Source organism: Acomys minous, assembly GCF_964271855.1.
Source record: "Acomys minous genome assembly, chromosome: 14".
NCBI classification, from domain to species: domain Eukaryota; kingdom Metazoa; phylum Chordata; class Mammalia; order Rodentia; family Muridae; genus Acomys; species Acomys minous.
Window position 1 is genome coordinate 12579106 of NC_140496.1, and position 10883 is coordinate 12589988.

Consider the following 10883-nt stretch of genomic DNA (forward strand, 5'->3'; position numbering starts at 1 on the left):
CCATCCAAATTGTCCATTAAGAAGGTGGCCAAAGCGACTGGACCAAATGCATGTACCACATGCACTTTCTTTTTAAGGATGTCTAGACGTGGTAGCACCTTTAATTTTCTTAAAACTCCCCTTAACTGATTCTGTTGGATGTTGACAATACACTTTTCTAGAATGAAAGAAAGCACACTTGGAAAATAAAGAGGATTTATTTATTTATTTATTTATTTATTTATTTATTAGAGTAATTCTGAACCTTCTGATGTTAGCGGGGTAAAATAACGTCAGTATTTCATTGGGGCTCTGAAGATTAATAAGGATGTGAGAAATTAAATGTATTGTGACAGCTGGCTACTAATACTCATTTTATGAGGTGAGATTTATCTTTGCACGTTAGCAGTACCCACCCGCGGTCAAGCTCTGTCTATAACATGTTCCTGCATCTCGTTCTGACCCACTGACAATTGACACTATCTCCTCCTACTCTGTGAATTCCACTCTGGGATGGAAATCTCCATGTAGGAATTTAGAAGGTGAAAAGTATGCTCATTATGTTAGTGAATCCAGTTGACCCATGAGTACCTGTGCATAGAACACGACACACATTTTGTGCCGGTTACCAGGGATGTCTCTACAGAGAGTCCGCGGGCTATGCCGCCATAGAAGAGAAGTGCTGAGGTGACTGAGGCCACTAGTCCAGCAGAAGGGGACTAGTTACTGCTACTAAAAGTAGGTAAACATTGAAAGCCACATGAGTAGACACATAGAGCTGGGCTCAACCTCCTTTTACCATTTTTTATTAAAAATCATTTTACTGAAGAAACTAGATAAACGTGGCCGCTCAAGTAAGTACTTGCTCAGTCCCAAACCCTACACAGCTCATGAACAGTTTGAATAACCACTCTGAAGCCCCCTAGAACTCCCCTTAGGAGTTAAAACTGGAAAAACAATGAGCTCCACACAACTTTCAGAGTGTCCTTTCTATGTGCAACCTTGGTGCATTCTGTCCTGCCCATCACCTGATATGGTCCTTCCTTCCTCTGCTTTGTACATGTTATTTTATAGCTACATGTTCATTTGTTTACCTACATACATGTATACATTTAGGCAAAGATCCACATATGAGGGAAATTTTAACTTTTTTGTTTATTTGTTTCTGAGATTGGGTCACCTGACTTAGCATTTTCCATTACAATAGATACATTTGTCTCTAAGTATTTTTTTAATCAATTATTATTTGGCAAAAGAGAAACATCAGGACAGTAACTAACCAATGCATAAATGAATCCAAACTTCTCTTCATGCCCCCAGACTCTTACCACAAGCAGCTAAATTGATGGCCTCTTAAATGGGTGCAGTGCTTTTGACTTTCAAAACATATTATCACCGAGGCCCCATTTCATTCATTAGGATTCCTAGGTAGGGTGTTCATCTGACCGTTTGAGTGACTTGTCAAAGACGTTCAGTGGCTAGTGACAAGAGGCGGGAGTGAGACAACTGCTTGAGAATTTGGGTCCTTAGCTGGAAAGCTGCACCCAGGTGAAGAAAAGCAATGACCCAGTCTTACCTGAAGTATCGCTCAGCATTGGAAGAAGCTGGGCATTTTAATTAAGATTTCTATTACCACGAAGGCCCCAAACAACTTGAGGTCCAGTGGTTTTATTTCAGCTTACAGTTCCACATTATAGTTGATCATCAAAGGAAGTCAGGGCAAGAACTCAAGGCAGGAACCTGGAGGTAGGAGCTGATGGACAGGCCATGGAGGGGTGTTCCTTATTGGTTTGTTCAGCTTGATTTCTTATACCATCCAGGACCACTTGGCCAGGGGTGGCTCCACCTCCTGTGAACTAGGCCCTCTCCCATCAATCATTAATCAAAAAAAAATGTCCCATAGACTTGCTCATAGGTGTTTCCAATGGGGACATTTTCTCAATTGGTATTCCATTTTCCAAAATGACTCTAGTTCAATAAAGCTGACTAAAAACTAAGACAACAGAGAACATCATCTACGCCATCTTCAGTGTCTTGGTTCTCCTGAACCCATGGTTGACAGGTACAATGTACCAATGTAGCCTTGGTTATTCACCAGTTGTAGCAGCGCTCCTTATGGGTACAGATGTAAGAGAATGGCTGTGCCTACCTCCTGGGTCAGGTAGCCCTGTTAGTTCCTTCCTGGGGTTGCTGTCTTACCTGTTTACCAGTGTATACTGATGGGACCACCATGGTGAGTAACACTGGGTAAAGACTTGTTCAATGAATAAGGAAGGAATAAACAAGATAAAAAAATGCCCAGTGCCTAGCAGGGGTTCATATATAATGAATGTACTTATTTGCAATAACAATATTAACAAAAGGATTACATAAAAGGGAGCCTTTTGTTGAAATAATTTTATTGAAATCCATGTGAAATACATAACATAGTATTTACTCTTGGTGTTGCTGAGTCATTACTATTTATCATCATCATCATCATCATCATCATCATCATCATCATCATTTTAAAGATTTGAGACTTTCCTAAGAATCAAATATGAAAATGGAAGAGAAGATTGGGATGTCATCATATGTATAAGGTTTTTTACACCCAACTAGACTATGGAAGCAATAACCATGATGTTTCTATGTGGTCTATTATAGAAACTGAAACATAGACTAACACATGGTCATGCTTGTTGGGACTTAGTAGCATTCTACTTTTCTCCGTTGTGTGTGAGTTGTTTTTTTTCAGAGTTAGCATGGCTCAGCAAGGTGCTACTGTTCCTCCCTCTATGGTGTACAACATTCCTTAGGGATGCCAGAGTGATTCCTGAACATTAGGATGATTCTAGTTCCTGCCCAGCGGGTTGAGGATAAAGCCAGGACTCGCAGCAGGGACTAAGTACGCATCTATGAATTATGAAAAGATCAGACAAGATAAAAATCACAGGTCTGATGTTTACCGGGGCTTCTTCACCTGCCTTGTCTCAAGACAAAATCCTGGATGCACAAACCATCTTGGTTGCAATCCTCTGATCAGGAGCCCTTTGAAGATGTACTGCCTATCATCGGCCGCTCTCATGTTTGTGGTCCTAAGTGAGTGCTTCCTGTTCTGTCCTGCCATCTACCTCCCCTGTGTCCCATCCACCAGGCTCCCAGTTGTCCCCATTGATAATCTACAGTCAACTTGATAATACCTGTGAAACAGGAACCAACTTACCAACCCTTTTCCTTTCATATAGGGACATAATTAGCCAGATGATGGAGCTCTTTAACATGAAAGAAAACACTAAAAAAATATTGATTTTCTACAAAGCCATAATACTAAATGAATCATTCCAAATTGCAGTAGGGACTAATTTAGGGGGAAATTTCATAAATCTAACACTGAGTAGAGTCCCTTTTTTAAAAAAAGGTCTAACAAAAATTATAGATATGCATGTCGATCATTAAAGTATTCATTTTGGATTTCTATTAATAAAGTATAAAGACTTGTTACTAGAGCAGGCAAGTCACTCCCTTTATTAATTTGTTAGATAAATGGCTCCTGTATCTTGAAACTTTAAATGAAATGGAATTCACTAATCCTAATTGCTTTGCTTTCTACTGGTATTTTTTCCCATTAGTTCAGCATGTTTTTTTTTCTCTCTCTCTCTTTCTTTTCCACTTGAAGAGAGGAGCCTTCTTCAACTTAAAGCCTTAGGGTATACTTCATGGGTTTATTAATTATCAGGTATTCATTCAGAGGGGTTAATTAAGCAATAACTTTCTGTTGACTGCAGTATACAAAGAATAAAAGGCTTGACTTCGCCTGCTGATGAAGCACTCCTGGCCGTAGCTTCATTTGCGTTCCCTTGGTTGGAGGAAATAAAAGTCTTTGGCCAGTTCTAGTGTTGGCTCAGATCAGTAGAAATTAGTTACTTAAAACCCAAGCCCCCTTGAGAGCACACAAAGGGAAATATATATTATATATATAATATTTTTATTTATATGTAATATATATTATAAAAATGTATAACATATTCTTCCTTTCTGTCAACTTTTCAAGAAACCCTCCCTTCCCATCAAGCAAACAAAGAAAAAGAAAGTTCTTGTCTCTCCTCCTATAGGGAGTTTGGTAGACATGAAATAAGTCAATGTGATGACCTCACACACTGGGCAGGAACAGTGCCAATTCACAAGGAAACCAAGGAAGTTTTTTTTTTTAATTCTTGCAATGGCAAAATGTATTTACTTAGGTCCATACTTGGTCCCTGTTGTTCTGCCAACTGAACCCTTCCATGATGGTAGGGTCTTCCAGAGTTGATCAACAATACATGCAGGAAAGGAGGGAAGACGTGTGCACTCTGGAAAGCTCTGTTGTTAGGAGGAATCAAGACAAAGTAAGCTTAAAGTTGGCTTCTGTAGGTGCTTCCCAGAGCAGAGGTAAAATTGATTACACAGGTGAGAAAACAAAATAACAAGCAAGCAAACAAACAAACAAACATTAAAAAGGGGTTTATGGGTCCAGACATAACGTTATCTGAAAATCTAATAATAAAAATTCATAAAAGCCAGGATTTCTAGGACCACAATCCCATTTCCTCCAACTCCACCATTTGCCAAAGCAACTGAAAGAACAGCACCTGGGAAGATGTTACACTTCTGAAAACTGTTAATGGTCATCTGAACTCAGCAGAGTCTGAGAACCTGTCACAGCCAGTTGGATCCTCAGGAGACACAATGACCAATGCTATATCCTGCATGAGATCCTGAAACAGAAAAAGGACATTAGGCTAAAAAAAGAAAAAGAAAAAGAACTAAGGGGAATTCAAATAAATTATAGACTTCAGTTAATAAGGATGCATTGACATTAGCTCATTGATTTCCACAAGCACACCACACTAAGAGGTGAATAAGAGGGATGCATGCAGGGTTAGGGCAAGAGTGACATGGGGACTTTGTACTATTTGCTCATTGACTGCATGCCAAGCTCTCTGTGCCATGCTCAGGTTAAGAAGGTCTCCAACAGGGTAAATGCATTATGATTAGCATTTGGAGGGATTGTTTTCTCCTTTGAGATGTTTATAATCTACCATTGGAGCCCATCTGACCAGTAAGACTATCTATTACCTGAGAGCTCCTGTGGTACTGGATGACCCTAGAGCCATCCAAGGGACATGTCCCTCCTATGGCCATTGCCAGAGAACCAGTGAACCCATAACTTCTAGAGTGGATCATTTTTCAAAGTCCTTATGCTTTGACCACACCTCCCACTAATAACTGAGTGGAAAAGGCTGCGGGGAGTGGGTGGGTGGGCGTTAGAAAGGCTGCACACCCACAGGTATGGAAACATCCAGAATGATTTGCTAAGTGGCTGTGCTGTGCTACCTTCCAGGTTCAGAGCAGGTGCCCACTTTCTGGATAATTGCAGTCTCCTGGCCATCAGGGAGGTAATTCTACTGCAAAGGAATGCTAAAATCCACCAATAGAACAGTCAGTGGAGTGCCCTAAAAGGATCTGCAATCCCCCATGTGAGACAAAGGAAAGGATCTAGAAGGCTCAGGCTCACATGCAAAGTCGCAGCAGTACACAGTGCCAGGGCCCCTGCCATGAACCTGCAACTGTTGTCCCCGTAGTTCTTTTATCCCAGGCCTACTAGAGGAAAAGCAAAGCCCAATTCAGCATTGAGGAGAACAAAGGAGAAGCAGTTGTGACCAAAGACTATAAATGCCTGTCTTAAGCGACCACAAGGGACAAGGCTGTTTGGTGAGTGCACTTACCAGATGGCTGGGGCTGTCAGCTGCTTCCAATCAAACCTTGCACCACTGAGTTGGTGCATCCTACACACTCAGCAGGATTCTGCTGATTGGTGGGGTAGGGGGCAGACGCCTTCGTTCGCTACATACCTAGAAAGTGTGCTCTTGGGGTTTGGAAGGCTGAATCCAAAACCAACTAGAAAGAATCAGAAAAGGGAAAGCGGGATACTGAAGACAGTGCCCTGTCCCAGGCCATGTGTGTTGTTTCAAGTTTATGGTGTGAGAGGGAAGGAAAGGAGAGAAACGGGTTCTTCAAGTGCCTGTGGGCAGAAGAGGCAGGGAAGGGGGGACGGAGGAGATGAGGAGCAGACTGGATTGAAAGGAGTAAGAGAGAAGGCCAGGACGAAATGAGCCCAACCGGGCAGGGAATCTTCCAAGTGCTAAAATCCAACTCATACAGGGGGAGGTAATCCCCCTCAGGAACAGTCATAGAGGAGGGGAATAAGGGGAAAATGGGAGGGAGGGAAGAATGGGAGGATACAAGGGATGGGATAACCATTGAGATGTAACAAGAATAAATTAATAAAGGAGAAAAAAATTTCAAAAAAAGAAAGAAAGAAAGAAAGAAAGAAAAATAAAATCCAACTCATTATGGTTAGTATTATTTTTTGCAATTTTTGTTGTACTCATCTCAGGTATGAAGATACACAGTGTATTTATTCCTATATGTGTATGAATCTTAAACATATGGGTTTATTCTCATATGTGCATATATGCATATATGTAAACATAAATTTCATACAGAAAATGAAACTGGAAAGCACACTTTAGTTGTAGTTGGAGAATATATTCTCCATGCTCTAGTTCCCTTAAAAGATGAAATGATTTCCTTATAAAGGAATTAACAGTGAGATGCTGAGGAGGTGGCACCGACAGTTAAACACGTGCTGTGCAAGCATAGGGACCCGAGTTCAGATCCCCCAGCACACACATAAAAAGCCAGGCAGGGTGGCGCGAGCTTATTCTCCAAGCCCCTGTGAAACAGGGATGGGGAATCCCTGAGGCCCGTTGGCTGCATAGTTTAGCAGAATTGATGAGCTTCAAGGTCATGGGAAGAGCCTGCCTCAAACAATAGAGTGGAGAGGGCTTGAGGATCTCATGTAACCTAGCTTATACACACACATAGAAAGGGGAGGGTAGAGGGAGAGGGAGGGAAAAAGAGAGAGAAGGGGAGATGAGGGAGAAAGAGGAAAGAACAATGGAAAAAACAACTATTTTTTTCAGAAGAAGGAATAGTGTCAAGGAGAAATGAGAAACTTTCTATTGTTTCCACTGAACATGTCTCTACTTAACTTTAAAATTACCCTGCCTCCAAACCAAATAAGAAAACACGACTCCCAAGCTTTACCCATAGCTCAGGCTGCATTTGAGCACCAGCACAAGGATGCTAGGAGAAACAGAGTGTGTGCTGGAGATGCCCAGCCAATGGAAATCCCACTGAACCTCCTGGATATTTTTCAACTTCTCCCTGGTAACAGATTATCTGTCTTCCTGTCTGCACACGGGGACAATGGGTTGCTTAATACAACACTCCGAACACTGCAGAGGCCCTGAGTAAGAAGTGTCCCCCATAGGCTCTTGTAATTGAACGCTGGGCTCCCAACTGGTGACTCTATACGGGTAGCTATGAAACCTAGGATCAAGTTCTGAGAATTCACAGCCTCCCTCCACTCCCAGTTCACTCTTTCTGTTTTGTGTTTGTGGTTAAAGACGCGATCCCCTGGCTGTCTGCTCCTGTCATATGCTGTCCTGCCTCCTCTGCTCTTATGGATTTTCCCTCTTGAACCATAGGCCAAAATAAACTTTCTTTTTTGGCCTTGGTGTTTTATCACAGCATCAGGAAAGTAGCTAATAAAAAGCCTTGACATTTTCTGCAGCCCTTCATTGTGACAGAGCCATGTACACTCAGCGGTATCCTGGAGCGACCAGACTTCTTCCCAGCTGCATATCACATCACACCCAGCAGACAGATCTGTTCCTACAAGACACTCATCCGAAAGGAAAGGCAAAAGTCTGTGATGGAACACGTCTTTTATAGCTGTCCTATTCCAAACCATTCCAAGCAGCAGAGGGTGTTGGATTAGGGCTCAGGGTTTTTTTTTTCTTGTTGTCCAACTTCTGCACAGATCACACAGACATTAAATTAAGGCCCAGAAATTGCCTTATAAATGTAAGTAAAGGGAGCAGTTTTGATGGTGCATGGTTTCTAAGCCCTGAGATTAAAGCCTTTAAAGATTCTTTTTTCCTCCTATCTATTGCATAACAGTTCACTGGGCAGAGGGAGGTTTACAAGACACCTCCTGGCACTGGGTCATCCTTCCTTGTCGCCTTCCTAGGCTGCCCAGCTCCTAGCTTGCCGCACTCTTTTCCTCATGATGCCTAGTCTGGCAGCCCATGAAATTTTTACTGTTGAGGTCTGGATGATGGTGAGGGAGAAAATTAGAAAAAGCTCAAGTACAACCAAGTACTGGGCAGTTGTTGGGAAAGGGAAACTAATGTGGGAAGCACCTCCTCCCCGACAGGCCTGTCTTCTATGACCCCATTGTAAAAGCACCACCAGGAAGAATTTGAGTCCTGAAAATGGTGAAGTTCTATTTCAGGAGAGCGTGAACCTAAGCCTTGCAAAGAGTGGGGCTGTAGGGAGAAAGAAGGCACTGGCTTCCTGGATTTGGGATGGAACGCTGCCTTCCAAGACCAGTCCAATTTGCTTTGCCCAGAAGTGACTGGAATTCATGCATTTTTGCAGCCAATGGTTAATGGTTAGAAATCCATCCATAAAAAAAATGTGGTCAGTAAGCTATAATTTTCCCTCTTGAAGATTGCCTCATTGTGTAGAGATTTTTGCTTTGGTTATTTGTTTGTTTATTTTTTTAAAAAAACAAATTCTGATGAGATACTAAAAATAACATGAGGCTGATTGTTGACCAGGGTGGCTAAGTGTTTCTAAATCGGGGATTCAATGGATTTGCTGCCATTAAATGTGAACTTTCTCTGGGAGGGAGAATGTGGGGCCAGGAGGGCCAGCATGCAAACATACTATTCTGTTTGTTTTGTTTCAGTTCTTTCCCCAAAGCTTCAAGCAAGCCAAAGACATTTTAAAAGTGGCAGAATCCAAGTGTGTCTTTCTAATTCATACCTGGGTGCCTTAGACCTAACAAAGTACTTAAGCAATGACAAAAAAATATGCACAGGGATGGATGCATAAGGAATGATAGAATTAAGTGTGCGCTCTCTCTCTCTCTCTCTCTCTCTCTCTCTCTCTCTCTCTCTCTCTCTCTCTCTGTGTGTGTGTGTGTGTGTGTGTGTGTGTGTGTGTGTGTCTGGGTGTATGTGTGTGTGGGTGAGTGTATGTATATGCATGTAGGTGCATATATATATACATGTACCTATGTGTGGCAAGATAGAAAACACACTTTTTTTTGAAATACAGTTTCTCATTGGTCAGGGACTCAACAATTTTTTTCTAGATTGTCTATTCGGGAGGCCCCAGGGATCCTCCTGTCTCCACCTTTCCATGCTGAGATTACAAAAATGTGTCGCCACACTTCGCATTCTTTTTTTTTTTTAAAGATTTATTTATTATGTATACAGTGTTCTGTCTGCATGTACAGAGGGCACCAGATCTTATTACAGATGGTTGTGAGCCACCATGTGGTTTCTGGGAATTGGACTCAGGACCTTTGGAAAAGCAGCCGGTGCTCTTAACCTCTGAGCCATCTCTCCAGCCCCCCACTTCGCATTCTTATGTGGGCTTTGGGAATCAAACTCAGGTCCTCCTGCTTGCAAGGCAGGCACTCTACCAACTGAGCCATCCTCCATCCACTCCAGTTATTTCTTTCTTCAATAAACAAGATGCCATTACCTAGAAACTGGCCAAACGACAGCAGGGGCAACTTAGGTCCAGGAGACCTTTGGGCTACCTCTGGCCTCTGTGAGCATCTTCTTAAATAACCTGTCAGAGTTATCCCTTATTTTTGCAGAAGAGGCAGGTTGTAGAAGCGTTTCTACACTTGCCTGGTCCTGACAATCACCTGTGTTGCTTAGTAAGAAAACCCACCTTCCTATGGATCTCCACTTCAACCGAGTGTTAGGCTCAACTGGGGAGCTCTTAGAACTTCTGATGACCAAGCTGTTTCTGGACCAATTCCATCAGAAACTTGGGGCGTGGGTTCCAGGCATCAGTAGCTCTAACACTCCCCAGGTGGCTCACAGGCGCAGCCAAGTTTGAGGACTACTGTGGAGGCTGTGATTCAGCAGTCTTTTTAAGGACCTCTGAGGGGACAGGAGCCACAAGCTCTCCAGGAAATTCTTACACGCATGAAGCAATCTCAGAAATACAGGTTGAATATTTCTTAGCCAAAATATGTAGGACCAGAGATTTATTGGGTTGGGGATTTTTTTCTCTAGATTTGAAATATTTATCAATACATAATTAGGTGTGTTAGGGATGAGGCCCAAAACTGAAGATGGCATTAATTTTTATTTCATAAAGAACTGAGTACCCTAGTGTGGAAGTGATTTTAGACAACATTTTAAGATAGTTTTGTGCTTTAGGTTCAATTTCCCTGTATGAAATTGTCCACATTTGGCATGATGCCAGTACACAGAAAGTTATAAATATCAGAGGACTGGGAATTTTGAATTTGTAGATTAGGAATGACCAAACAGACCAACAATGTTTCTGAAAGGTAGGTAAAAATGTCTTATAAGACTGGCCAATCAAAACTCACTCTCTTGAGCATGACAGGCAGTTCAGGTGCCTACCTAATCAAGTTCTTCCAATCCCACGCTGTCACCTGGGGGAATCAAATGACTATCATTTGATTGTGGGTGGTGTCCCTTCTGAGAACACATAAAGATTGAGGAAGGCATATTTATCACCTTACATAGTAAAACTGGGGAACAAGAAAAAAGAACTGTGAAGGGTACCCACAGAGAAAAAAAAAGAGGTCCACAGGAAGACATGGGTGGAGAGAAAATAAGATGGAGGAGATCATTGAATTTCCCAAAGCCTTCTTTTTATTCCCGGCTCCAATCTTTATAGATTATTTCCTACTCTGGTCTCTTCTATAAGACAAGGAATGAACACTGTTTCCTAGAGGTGAGCCTGCAACTACACTA